Source organism: Elephas maximus, chromosome 17, assembly GCF_024166365.1.
Source record: "Elephas maximus indicus isolate mEleMax1 chromosome 17, mEleMax1 primary haplotype, whole genome shotgun sequence".
NCBI classification, from domain to species: Eukaryota; Metazoa; Chordata; class Mammalia; order Proboscidea; family Elephantidae; genus Elephas; species Elephas maximus.
In genome coordinates this window covers 21448468-21463172 of record NC_064835.1, presented here as the reverse complement: position 1 = coordinate 21463172, position 14705 = coordinate 21448468, and the positions used below count along the sequence as shown (strand labels likewise).

At 37.4% G+C, this 14705-nt stretch overlaps 1 pseudogene; it reads right to left on the bottom strand.

Annotated features, from left to right (window-relative positions):
- Positions 1-12318: 12318 nt before the first annotated feature.
- Positions 12319-13290, bottom strand: LOC126060650 (olfactory receptor 150-like; annotated as a pseudogene).
- Positions 13291-14705: the final 1415 nt, after the last annotated feature.

Genomic DNA, 14705 nt, shown 5'->3' with positions numbered 1-14705 from the left:
CAGAGACCCCTTGGTTCTCTTTTACCCAGGGCTCAGAACGCAAATGTCAGTTTCTGAGTTTCTCATGTAAATATTATGAATCAAAGTTGTGATTCCCTAGTGTAATTCCCTCATAGTGCTACCTGAGACACTTGCCAAAGTGGCATGTTTTTATCTAGGGTTTCAATATACAAGAGGTCTCATCAAAAACATACAGATAGAAGGTCTCCCAAGATTTCTGTTCACCAGGGATGAGCTACTGGGAAAAAGGAGCAATTAAAATTTTATTATCTTTCCTATGAGGCTCTCATTAGCTCCCTAGTGTATAATATTCTCTCTTGGTGTTGAAATAGTAGACAGTCGGTACATTATTGACTCAAAATTAAGGTCTGGCAGACATTGTTCTAGGAGGTCCTTATGACAACAGCTTCCAAAATGAATATAATTTCTGAACTATTTGAAACCATAGTTTTAATTCTTTTTCTATTTATTTAAGGTTCAGAGAAATGTTCATTGGATTTGTTGGTGTTGCTCTCTGTAGTTTTGAAGACTATCTTTTTGTGCATAAACTCTTGTTTATAATACCCAGGATATACTGAACACTTACCATGCACCACACACACAATTCTAAACTTGTTACATTTAGTAACACATTTAATCCTCACACAGCCCAATGTGGAAGATAATATTATATTGAATCAAGTAGCAATTTCATATGATTTCACTTCATATATTATGCCCATTTAAAAAACAATGGAACTGAGGCACAGAAAGGTAACTTGCATACACTTACCCAGATAGTCAGATGAACTTCAGCTTTCCCATAAAATGATTACATTTAGTATGCCACAGTTTTAAAGCATTCATTCATTTAACAAATGGGCAAAACATCATTTTGCATGTTAGAATATCAAAAACCAGTTGCCGTCGAGTTGATGACAACTCATAGCGACCCTATAGGACAGAGTAGAACTGCCCCATATGGTTTCAAAGGAACAGCTGGCGGATTCAGACTGCCAAACTTTTGGTTAGCAGCCGAGCTCTTAACCCCTATGCCACCAGGGCTCGGTGTGTTAGAATATACACTTAGAATACAAAATTATATTTTTAAACAAATTTGTCTTCAGCTGAGCTTAATACATATTTGGTAAACAGATACATAGCACTTACCCTGGTGGTGCAGTGGCTAAAGCAAGCAACCGCTAACCAAAAGGTCAGTAGTTCTAAACCACCAGTTTCCAAGGGAGATAGATGTGACAGTCTGCTTCCTTAGAGATTAGGGCCATGAAAGAACTATGAGTCAGATCTACTTGATAGTAGTGAGTTTGGTTATGTTGGTTTTATACATTCAATAATGTTTGAAGTACTCTACAGCTTTAGTCCTCACATGTTTATCTACCCTCTTTCATGAATGAGGAAACTGAGGCACAAAAAGGTTAATCAAATTTTGAGTATGCAGGCACTATCAATCATTATTTTAAGGCAACAGGTATAAACCAAAATTGTGCATAATAAGCTGAGATACATGGTTACCTATTTAGAGAAAGGAAACCTTGGTGGCTTAGGGTTTAAGAGTTCAGTTGCCAACCAAAATGTCAGTAGTCCTACTCCACCAGGTGCTCCTTGGAAGCCCTGTGGGGCAGTTCTACTCTATCTTATAGGGTCGCTATGAATTGGAATCGACTCAACAGCAACGGGTTTTATTTAGGAAAAAAAAAAATGAATTTATGTTATGGCTAAACACTCATGAAATCATTCATTTCCCCATTAAAATTATTTATTTTCCTGTTATGCACAAAGCTTTGTGATAGGTGCTAAAGTTATAATGGCAAAAAAACTAAATACAATATTTGTCCAGTACAGTGAGCCCTCCAATATGGCAACCACTAACTACTGTGGCTATTTAAAATTTAACTAAACTAAATTAGGCTAAGTATTTACTCTCACAGTCACACTAGCACAATTTCAGGTGCTCAATAGCCACACATGACCAGTGGCTACTGTATTGGGAAATGCAGTGAGAACATTACCATTGCTAGTCTAGTGAAAGAGAGAGAAATGATGAAATAATCAGTTTAACATAAAATTGTAACAGTGGGGAAGACAGGTTCATTTTGGAATGAGACCCTACCATTTTTGGCTTCAAGCATCCAAGCATAGCTAGAGGACATCACTCAAGTGATAGAACTTAGAAATTCTTTTTTTTTTTTTAATTGTGCTTTACATGAAGGTTTTTAGAGCAAATTAGTTTCTCATCAAATGGTTAATGCACATATTGTTTTGTAACCTTGGTTGCGATCCCAGAGACCTATCAACACTCTCCCCTTCACCACCTTGAGTTCTCCATTCCCATTTGTCCAGCTTTCCTGTCCCTTTTTGCTTTCTCATCTTTATCCCTGGCTGATGGACCCACTGAGTCTTGTATGAATGGTTGAGCTATCTGTATTACTGTTTGTTTTATGGGCCTGTCTGCTCTTTGGCTGATGGAACCCTGGTGGCACAGTGGCTAAGAGCTCAGGCTGTTAACCAAAATCGGCAGTTCAAATCCATTGGCCACTCAGTGGAAGCCCTATAGGGCAGTTCTGTCCTGTAGGGTCACTATGATTCCAAATCAACTGGATCACAAAGAGTTTAGTTTTTGGTTTTGGTAATCTTTGGCTGAAGGGTGAACTGCAGGAGTGACTTCAGTACTCAGTTAAGATGGTTTCTAGGGGCCATACTCTCAGGGTTTCTCCTGTCCCTGTTAGACGAGTAAGTCTGTTTTTCGTGTGTGTGTGATTTTGAACTTTATTCTACATCTTTCTCCAGCTCTGTCCAAGATCCTTTATTGTGATTCCTGTCAAAGCAGTCAGTGGTGGTACCCTAGATTTGCTAGACTCAGTCCGGTGCAGGCTGTGTTAGTTGTGGTTCATTAGTCCTTTGGCCTAATCTTTCCTTCGTGTCTTTGGTTTTCTTCATTCTCCCTTGCTCCAGGCTGGGTGGCACCAGTAGAGTATCTTAGATGGTCCCCATGAGCTTTTAAGAACCCGGATGCTACTCACTGAAGTAGGATGTAGAACATTTTCTTTATAAACTGTGTTATGTCAATTGACCTCGGTGTCCAATGAGACTATTGTCCCCAGGCCCAAGCCCCAGCTACTCAGTCCCTCAAAGTGTTTAAATGTGTCTAGGGAACTTCTATCCTTTTGCTTTGGTCCAGTTGTGCTGGCTTGTCCTGTATCGTGTATTGTCCTTCACTTTACCAAAATTTACATGTCTAATAAATCTAGTTAGTGATTTCCCGTCTCCTTCCCTCTCCATGCTTCTAACCATCAAGGAATGCTTTTTTCTGTGTGTAAGCCTTTTCTTGAGTCCTTAGAATAGTGGTCTCATACAATATTTGTCCTTTTGTGACAGACTTATTTCACTCAGTGTATTGCCTTCCGGATTCATCTATGTTGAGATGTTTCACAGATTCATCATTGTTCTTTATCCTTGCATAGTATTCCTTTGTGTGTACATACCGTAATTTTTTATCCATTCATATGTTGATGGGCATTTAGGTTTTTCCATATTGCTGATATTATGAATAGTGTTCCAGTGAACATCGGTGTGAATACGTCTATTTGTGTGACAGCTCTTATATCTCTGGGAGGTATTCCTAGGAATGGTATAGCTGGATTGTTTGGTATTTCTGCTTTTAGCTTTTTAAGGAAGTACCAGATCGTTTTCCAAAGTGGCTGTACCATTTTACTTTCGCACCAGCAGTGCATAAGACTTCCAATCACCCCACAACATTTCCAACATTTGTTATTTTATGTTTTTTGGATTAGTGTCAATATTGTTGGGGTGAGTTGGTATTTCAATATAGTTTTGACTTGGATTTTTATAATTGCTAACAATTGCAAGCAATTCCTCATGTATCTGTTATACACCAGAATGTCTTCCTTGGTGAAGTGCCTGTTCATATTGTCTGCCCAATTTTTAGTCAGATTTGTCTTTTTGTTGTTGAGGTGTTGCAGTATCATGTAGATTTTAGAGATTAGACCCTTGTCAGATATGTTATAGCCAAAAAATTATTCCCTGTGTAGGTTTTCATTTTACTCTTTTGGTGACTATTTTTGATAAGCGTGTTTGATTTTTAGAAGCTCCCAGTTATCTAGTTTCTCTTCTGGTGTTTGTACATTTTTAGTTATGGTTTGTGTACTATTTATACCTTGTATTGGAGCCCCTAGCTTTGTCTCCATTTTTTCTTCCATGATCTTTATTGTTTCAGTTTTTATATTTAGATCTTTGATCCATTTTGAGTTAGTTTTTGTGTACAGTGTGAAGTATGGGTCCTGCTTCATTTTTTTGTAGATGTATATCCAGTTATGCCAGAACCATTTGTTAAAGAGACTGTCTTTTCCCCCATGTAACAGACATCAGCCCTATGTCAAATATCAGCTGCTCACAGACGGATGGATTTATGTCTGGGTTCTCAATTCTGTTCCACTGGTCTATGTGTCTGCTATTGTAACAGTATCAAGCTGTTTTGACTACCATCATTGCATCACAGGTTGTAAAATTAGGTAGTGTGAGGTCTCCCACTTTGTTCTTCTTCTTCAGTAATGGTTTACTTATCAGAGACCTCTTCCCTTTCCATATGAAGTCTGTGATTTGTTTCTCTATCTCCTTAAAAAGTACTATTGGAATTTGGAATCTGGATTGCATTGTATCTGTAGATAGCTTTGAGCAGAACTGTCATTTTCACAATGTCGGGTCTTCCTATCCATGAACATGATATGTTTTTCCACTTGTGTAGGTTTATTTTGATTTCTTTCAGTAGTGTTTTGTACTTTGTATAGGATTTTTATGTACTTGGTTGAAATTACCCCTAAGTACTTTACTTTCTTGGGGGCTTTTGTAACTCTATTGCTTTGGAGATTTCCTTTTCTCTTGTATCCTGCTTTTTTCTCAAATCTTCTATTTGTTGCAGTAGCTTTCTTGTAGATTCTTGGGGTTTTCTGTGTATAAGATCCTATCATCGTCAAATGGGAGTATTTTTACCTCTTCCTTACCAATTTGGATGCCCTTTATTTCTTTTTCTTGATTTATTGCTCTAGCTAGGACCTCCAGCACAATATCGAATAAGAGTAGTGACAAAGGCCATCCTTATCTGGTTCCCATTCTCAAGGGGACTGTCTTCAGTCTCTCTCCACTTACAGAGATATTGGCTTTGGCTTTATACAAATGTCCTTTATTTTGTTGAGGAATTTCCCTTCCATTCCAATTTTGCTGAGAGTTTTTATCGGGAGTCGGTGTTGGTCTTCGTCACAGGCCATTTCTGCGTCAATTAATAAGATCATGTGGTTCTTTTGTTTTATTTATGTGGGTGATTATGTTGATTGATTTTCTAATGTTGAACAATCCCTGCATACCTGGTATGAATTCTATTTGGTCATAATGTATGATTTTTTTTTTTTTGATATGCTGTTCAATTCTATTTTCTAGAATTTTGTTGAGAGTTTTTGCATTTATGTTCATGAGGTATATTACTCTATAATTTTTTTTTTTTTTTTGAAGTGTCTTTGCCTGGCTTTGGTATCAGGGTTATACTGGCTTCAGAAAATGAGTTCGGGAGTCTTCCTTCCTTTTCTGTCCTCTACATAGTAGTCTTGGTGTTTGCTCTTCTCTGAAAGTTTGCTAGAATTCTCCAGTGAAACTGTCTGGGCCAAGATTTTTTTGTTGTTTTGGAATTTTTTTTTTCTTTAATCCCTTCTTATAGGTTTGTTTAGTTTTTCTGCCTCAGTTTGTGTTAGTTTAGGTTGATAGTGTGATTCTAGAAATTTGCCTATTTCCTCTAAAATGGGGTCTATCCTGGAGAATGTTCCATGTGAGTTGAAAAAAAAAAAATGTATAAATTGCTGCTGTTGAGTAGGCAGTTCTGTATACGTCTATGAGGTCAATTTGGTTGATTGTGGCATTTAGATCTTCCGTATTTTTATTGAGTTTCTTTCCAGATGTTCTGTCCTTCACTGAAAGCGGTGTGTTGAAGTCTCCTACTGCTATTATGGAACTGTTATTTCTTTTGTAAGTGATGTTAGAGTTTATTTTATGTATTTTGGAGCACTGTGATTGGGTGCATATATATTTATTATGGTCACATCCTCCTGGTGTAAAAACCCTTTAATAATTATATAGTGTCCTTCTTTAGCTTTATGGCAGATTTTGCTTTAAAGTCCATTTTATCAGAGATTAATATTGCCACTGCTGTGCTTTTTTGGTTGTTGCTTGCTTCATACATATTTTTTAGATCCTTTGAGTTTTAGTTTGTGTCTTGTGTCTAAACTGTGTCTCCTGTAGCCAGCATAGAGACAGTGTTTTGTTTTGTTTTTAACATATACATACATTCTGCCACTCTCTGTTCCCTTACTGGTGCATCTAGGGTATTTATATTTAGTGTAATCATTGATAGGTATCAGTTTACTGCTGTCATTTTGATGGATTTTTCTTTGGTGTTGACAGTTTTTTTGTCCTGCTTAATTTTCTGTGTTGAATTCTTTTTGTTTATGTATTTTCTTTTCATCTCTTTCATTATTGTTAATTTTGTGTTTGCCGAGTCTTTATGTTTTTCTTCTTTTTTATTTTGATGGATAGGTTTGTTAGCTTCCTTTGTGGTTACCTTGAAGTTTATCTTTTTTTATTTTTTTAAGTTTAAATCAGTCTTTTATTTCTTAATATTGCCTTAACTTCCTCTCCATATAGAAGTTCTGTGACTACGCTGTTTATTCCCCCTCTTTTATTTTGACATTGTCATTGATTACATACTGATGTCTCTGGTTGCCTCTTTACAGTCTTTTAGCTTCAATTTGATTTTGTGAATTCCCCATCTTGGTTGATAACTGGCTCATCTGTCCTGTGCCCTAGTCTTAAATTGTTTCTTGATGTTGTCATTTCTCTAACCAGGGGACCCCACTCTCTTGGCCCTGCCTTAAATGTTTTAATAACTGATAGGTTTGGGGCTTTAATCTGTTTATTTTTAAGTCTTTTTTTTTTTTTTTTTTTTTGCAATTTGGAGTGAGAAAGGCACCAACTTAGTAGCAGAATGATCCATAAACCCTGTGGAGAATTTTGCTTATCAATAATTATATAAGAAACCTTGGTGGCAAATTGGGTAAAGTGTTAGGCTGCTAACTGAAAGGTCAGCAGTTCGAATCCACCAGCCACTACAAAGGAGAAAAGACTTCTCAATCGGTTTCCATAAAGTTTACAGCCTAGGGAACTCCATGGGGCTAGAGTTCTACTCTGTCTTGTAGGGTCACTATGAGTCAGAATCAACTATATGGCACACTCAACAACCATTATATAACTATAGACCAAGAAATCTGAAATAATGTAAAACATAGTTTTCTGTTCTCAAGAATTTGATAATCTTCATAGAGATATCCACAAGCATTCGTTAATAGTAAACAATACCAGAAAGGACGTTATTACCATAGAATGTGTGATGAACTAGAAAAGTGCCTAATGATATCCTGGAGTGGTCAAAAATACATGGAGAAATAGACACTTGACTTTTTCATTGAAAGGTGTGTAAAATTCACAAAGGCAGGATGGAATCAAGAGGCCATTTCAGGATAGAGAAGCAACATGAATGAAACCAAGGCTTTAGAAATGAGCTTTGTTGAGATTTCTATGAGCTACACCACCCAGCATATTTTATACCTTTCTAGCATAACTTAAGAGCTATTAAAATATCAGTACATTTTATTTATGCATTACGCATTTTATTTTAATCACACTATTATTCTTCTTAGACACAATGCCTAATCCAAATATTAAACTCTTGAGAGATCACCATAGAGTTTTCTGTGACTAAACACAAATTTTGTAAGGCGTAGCTGTAACTGCTAGTTATTGTTTGTATTCATTATACTTTCTTCCTCAATAATCAAAGCCCTGGATCTTAGTTTGGCACATGGCCATATAGAATAATCATGGCATTTCTCAGGCTCCCTTACCTCTGATTCTTAACCACTGTGCCACCAGGGTTCCAATCGTAACGAATACAGAAGGTAAAAGTCAACTCTGTACCTGTAACACACCGATGGTCCATGAAAATGCTAATTATTAATGAGGAATTGTTTTCTTTTACACATTAAAATATACTTGTGTCAGAAGGAATGAGAGACAAACTCAGTATGAGAACATTATCCAAGTCCACCATAGGGCTTCGTGTTGGAATATACTTAATATATCATGTTTTTTCTTATTATTAAAACTTTTGATTATATGTACCCTTCTGTAATGGTACTTGGAGCTGTGGTTGTGCACTGGTTAAGAGCTTGGCTGCTAACCAAAAGGTTGGCAGTCAAATCTACCAGCTGCTCCTTGGAAACCCTATGGGGCAGTTCTACTCTGTTCTGTACGGTCGCTATGAATCAAAATTGACTAGGTGGCAACAGGTTTAGTTTTGGTTTAGTAATGGTACTTGACAAGCCCTATGCATTTTTTACTTTTCTAATGTGTAAACATTTTTTTCTCTCTCTCCTTCTGTGTTGTGGTAGAGCTTTATTTCCATTTTGGCATCTGTCTAATATCTATCCTAATATTTTAATAACATGTTGTCTACCAGTCTTCAGAATAACTAGAGATGGCTCAGACACTTTATCTCATTAACACCATTAAGAACTTTTAATATATAAATAAAAAATATATATATATAAATAAATCCCCTTAAATACGAACAATTCTTATACACAGTTATTTCAAACTATCACTCATCAGGGCAAAAAAAAGTTTCACAGTGGGTGTTGTTTGTTCAGTGCCTGGATTAATACAATCAAAATTACATATAACATAGCCCTTGTGAAACATATCCAAGCAGTATACATATATGAATATAATTCACATACACAGAAATATATACAAATATGTGGAATCACATACATATGGACATATACATACAGGTTTTTTTGCAGAATTAAGACATGAGATATGTAGATAAGGACTGATTAGTAAGTACATAGAAGGCCAAGAAAGAAGTTTCTTTTTAGTTTCCAAAAAGGGAAATAGCCTCACCTCTCTCATTACAACTTGTGATTTTATGTGGTGGCATAAGGGGTGATATCACATCAGTGTACTAATATTTCCTATTTGATGGTAAGTTGATGATAAAGGAAGCACAATTTTAGGCACACCAGTCCAGGCAGATGATTTTAAAAACACACATTAACCAGATGTAAATGTTCATGCTTGGTCCAATAAGACCCAGTAGCCCTGTGCTCTGCCTCTGGGCACAGCTTTATAGAGATGAGCAGTCAAGAGCATGATGTTTTTTGGAGATGTCCATGCTTGTTTCTCCTTAATGCAATTGTTTTGGAAACTTTGAATCTTAGAAGCATTAGAAAGAATACACCAAAAGCTCTTATCTAGAAGTGGCTCTAAAAATAAAGTGAAATATCTGGTCTTTAAGAGTCTGAAGAAACATTCTAGGGACAGATGGGGAAATATATCCAGATGCTCTACCACCAGCAAGAGAAGATGTGGGAGCTCAGCAACTGGCCAGAGGAGGTGGTGGTAACTGAGGCAACAAAAGCTGCTGAGAGTTATTAATAGGAACAAGACCATGGTAATGGGTTTATTTTTGTTTGTTTTTGGTTTATTGCCTCTCAAGAGGATGAAAAAGAGTTTTCTAGTTCCTATTCTAAAAGACCAATGGGAGCTTATTTGGGAAAAAGGAAGAGGAGTCAATTTATTGATTAGAAGTCTTTGCAACATATCATCTGAGTCACATTTTTTTATTTTACAGTCCTTCTTTGACAAGTAAGAAGATTACCAAATTTTTACTTGAAGCCTCAACAATTATTGAATGTCTACAAAACAATTCTACCAAATTTGTTTTCCTGAAAAAATATTTAGTTTTGGGGGAGAAAGGGCAAAAGTAATTAGAAAACAATTTTTTCAATTTAACTTTCACATGTGAATAAGTAATCCATCTGAGTTCAATGCATAGTCAAAGAATGTCACTTCTACATCTGTGATACACTAATATGGGTGCAAAGAAAAACCTATAGAAATAGTTGAAAATGAATATAGGATTCACAGGGAAATGGTGGTGACAGCACAGTACTAAAACTGCGAAAAAAAGAATATTGCATAACCCAACTGAAAAATGGGCAGAAGATATGATCAGGCACTTCACCAAAGAGGCATTCAGGCAGCTAACAGATACATGAGGAAATGTTCTCGATCATTAGCCTTTAAAGAAATGCAAATCAAAACTACAGTGAGGTACCATCTCACCCCAACAAAAAAAAAACAACAAGGCTAGCATTAATGCAAAATAACACAGAATAATAAATATTGGAGAGGTTGTGGAGAGACTGAACGCTTATACGCTGCTGGTGGGAATGTAAAATAGTACAATCACTTTGGAAATCGATTTGGCGCTTCCTTAAAAAGCTAGAGATAGAACTACCATACAATCCAGCAATCACACTCCTTGGAATATGTCCTAGAGAAGTGACAGTCTTTACATGAACATATATGCACACCCTTGTTCTTTGCAGCACTGTTTACAACAGCAAAAAGATGGAAACAACCAAGGTGCCCATCAAAGAATGAATGGATAAACAAGTTATGGTATATTCACACAATGGAATACTAAGCAATGAAAAAGAACAATGAATCCTTGAAACATCTCATAACGTGGATGAATCTGGAAGGCATTATGCTGAGTGAAATTGGTTGAAAAGGAAAAATATTCTATGAGAACACTATTATAAGAACTCAAGAAAAAGTTTAAACATGGAAGAAAACATTCTATGATTGTTACAAAGGTAGAAGGGAGGGAGAGGGGTATTCACTAACTAGATAAAAAAAAGAAAAACTAGATAGCAGGCAAGAATTATTTTAGGTGATGGGAAGGACAAAACACAATACAGGGGAAGTCAGCACAACTGGACTAAACCAAAAGCTAAGAAGTTTCCTGAATACAACCAAACACTTCAAGGGACAGAGTAACTGGGGTGGGGGTCTGGGGACCATGGTTTCAGGGGACATCTATGTCAACTGGCATAGCAAAGTATATTAAGAAAACATTCCGCATCCCACTTTGGTAAGTGGTATTTTGGGTCTTAAAAGCTATCAAGTGGCCATCTAAGACGCATCAATTGGTCTCAACCCACCTGGAGCAAAGGAGAATGAAGAACACCAAAGACACAAGGAAAATGTAAGCCGAAGAGACAGAAAGGGCCACATTAACTAGAGACTCCATCAGCTTGAGATCAGAAGAACTAGATGGTGCCTGGCTACCTCTGACTACCCTGTCAGGGGAACACAACAGAGAATACCTGATGGAGTAGGAAAAAAGTAGTATGCAGATCTCAAGTGCCAGTAAAAATGCCATACTTAATGGTCTACTGAGATGTAAGGACCCCAGAGGAAAGGGGCCCCAGGCTCTGTTAGCCCAAAACTAAAACCATTCCTGAAGTCAACTCTTCAGACAAAGATTGAACTGTAGCATAAGACATAAAATGATACTGATGAGGAGTGTGCTTCTTAGCTCAAGTAGACACATGAGACTATGTGGGCAGCTCCTGTCCAGAGGTGAGATGAGAAGGTAGAAAGGGACAGGAGATGGTTGAAAGGACATGGGAAATATGAGGTGGAGAGAAGGACTGTGCTGTCACATTATGGAGAGAGCCACTAAGGACACATAACAATGTGTGTATAAATTTTTGTATGAAAAACTGACTTGAATTGTAAACTTTCACTTAAAGCACAGTAAAATAAATGTTGCATAAAGAAATAAGTAAAAATACATATAATGTATTCAGCCATGATTATTCTACCAGTCTCTTCCACCATATTGTTATCCTCTTATGGGGAGTAATTATGCCTTATAATTCACCATCTGCCCCATATTCCTTAATACAGTTCTCCGTACCTAGTAGCTAGTAGGGGTTGAATTTTGTAGATTTCAAATGATTAAAAATTATTTAGAGATCACTTTTTTCCAGAAGAGTTTATTTGTACACTTATTAGTAATAAAGGTCAAATACACAAATTGTTAAGAAGATCAAAAGATACAACCCAAACAGATCGTTCTATGAACTGAGATAAATAAATCTTTTTTAAACAAAGTGCTAAATCCCATGTATATAAATTATAATATCCCCACCTGAAGTCCTTTGTAGATTTTTCAAAAAAAAAAAAAATGATTAGCGGTAATATGGGTTACTATGAGTGACATCTGGGACTTCCTAGAATTGACACTGTCCTCCATGTGACCCTATGAATCCAGTCTTATCCTTTGGATATTTCTTCCAAATAAGTAATGCAATAATCTCACTACTTCTGTATATATGTTGCTATCTCTACAATTCTTCCTTACTAAATCTTCTCCAAGAATTAGAGGTCTTTGCCATTGCAAAACAGTCTTTTCTCAATGATTTTATTTAGAGCAACTCTGACATCCTTATTCCTCAGGCTGTAGATCAGCGGATTCAGCACTGGCACAATAATGGTATAAAACACAGAAGACACTTTGCCTTGGTCTATGGAGCTAACACTTGATGGCTGCAGGTACATGAATGCTGCAGAACCGTAGACGATTGTAACAGCTGAGATGTGGGAGCTGCATGTGTTGAAGGCTTTGGACCTGCCCACAGGGGAGCAGATTCACAGAATGCTGGCAATGATGGAGACATAGGAGGCAAGGATGGTCAAGGTTGGTGCAAGAATATTAAATGCACTGAAGCACAAAATTACCACTTCATTGATATAAGTACTGGAGCAGGAGAGCTCCAGTAGTGGAAAAAGATCACAGAAGTAATGGTTGATTATTTTATCCTTGCAGAAAAGCATGCAAACTGTATGATCTGTGGCAGGAATCAAGCCCATCATATATACCTCAACTACCAGCCAGGAGCAGACCTGATAAGACATGGTGACATTGTAAAGCAATGGATTACAGATGGCAACATAGCGATCATATGCCATCACAGCCAACATATAACCTGATATAATGAAAAACGCAAAGAGGTAGAGCTGAGTCATGCATTCACGGTAGGAGATGGTGTTCTCTGTCACAAAGTTCACCAGCATTTTGGGGGTAATGACAGTGGAATAGCAGAGATCAGGGAAGTACAAACTGCTGAGGAAATATTACATGGGGGTGTACAGGTAAGGACTGAGCCCAATCACTGTGATTATGCCCAGGTTCCCCACGACTGTGACCACAAAGACTCCTAGGAAGAAAAGAAAGAGGGGCAGCTGGAGCTCTGGCTTTTCGGTCAGCCCAGCGAGGATAAACTCAGTCACTGTGGAGTAATTTCCTGCTGCCATTTTCCTCTGGGCAGTTTCTGGGGGAAGAGAAGAAGAAATTTGAGGTAGATGTTTGTTTAAGCAGCATGAAAAAGACGCAAGTCTTATTCAGGTATCTCCAATTCTCTCTTCTGTCCCTGCTTTGTGTTGGAAGTTAAGGACCCTGGGGTTCAAGTATTATGGATCAAGCAAATAAACATCAGATGGAATTATATCTTCTTTTATTTCTGTGCTCTAAGAGTGAGTCATAGTACTGACCAGCCTCTGAACATTCAAAGAACTATTCTGGTAACTTAGAATATTGACTGTTCTGATCCCTGGTGGTACAGTCGTTTAGCACTGGGCTACTAACCAGAAGGTTGTCAGTGCAAACCCACCCAGTGACTCCACTGGCGAAAGACCTGAAAGTCTGATTCTGTAAAGATTACAGCCTAGAAGACCATATGGCCTATTCTATTCTGTCACATGGGATTGATACAAGTTGAAAATTTACTCATTGGCACCTAACAGCAGGGACAACAACAAAGCACTTTCCATGCCTTATTTGCAATTCTCTCAACTCTTCTGCAGAACAAATCCTACCAGAAAACACAGACTGGTTACCATCAAGATGATTTTGACTAATTTCGACCCCATGTGTGTCAGAATAGAACTGTGCTCCACAGGATTTTCAGTGGCGGATTTTCTGGAAATAGGTCAGCAGGACTTGCTTCTGAGGCACATTAACCTTTTTCACTATCCAGGGATTCCACAACAATTGTTAGTATATTGATTTTATATATCAGTCTCATAGTGGTTAAATAATGCCCATAGTTAAGCATATTATAAACAAGTGATTGTGTATGAGAGAAGGCCTATCTGTCTCTACCTGGGTCCATCCCCTTTTCACCTTCTGTTTCTTCTTTTAGCTTCTCATGTCTGCTCTCCTGTCTTATCTTTTTGTCATATCAGAGAAATCATTCACTTCAATTAATATAAGGAAAATATTAATTTAAAGTAAAAAATAATGTACTGACCACTCATGTAGGCTGGTTTCCCTTTAGAGAGAACCTTGTTTACTGGCAACAACTCAAAAGTATAGAAATAGTGACTCTGGAATGTAACTGAATGGCTAACATTAAATATACCACTCAAATTGAGCCCCACATTCTAGAAAAGTGCATTTTATACTGAGGAGAATCTGGGCATGATCACACTCGTTGCACTCAGTTCTCACCTGCACACGCCCATATACTATTTCCTCAGCACTTTGTCCTTCATTGATCTCTGCTATTCCACTGTCATTATCCCGAAAATGCTGGTGAACTTTGTGACAGAGAAGAACACCATTTCCTACCCTGAATGCATGACTCAGCTCTACCTCTTTGCCTTTTTTATTATATCAGAATGTTATATGTTGGCTGTGACAACCTTGCTTGCTGAAAGTGAAGAGGACC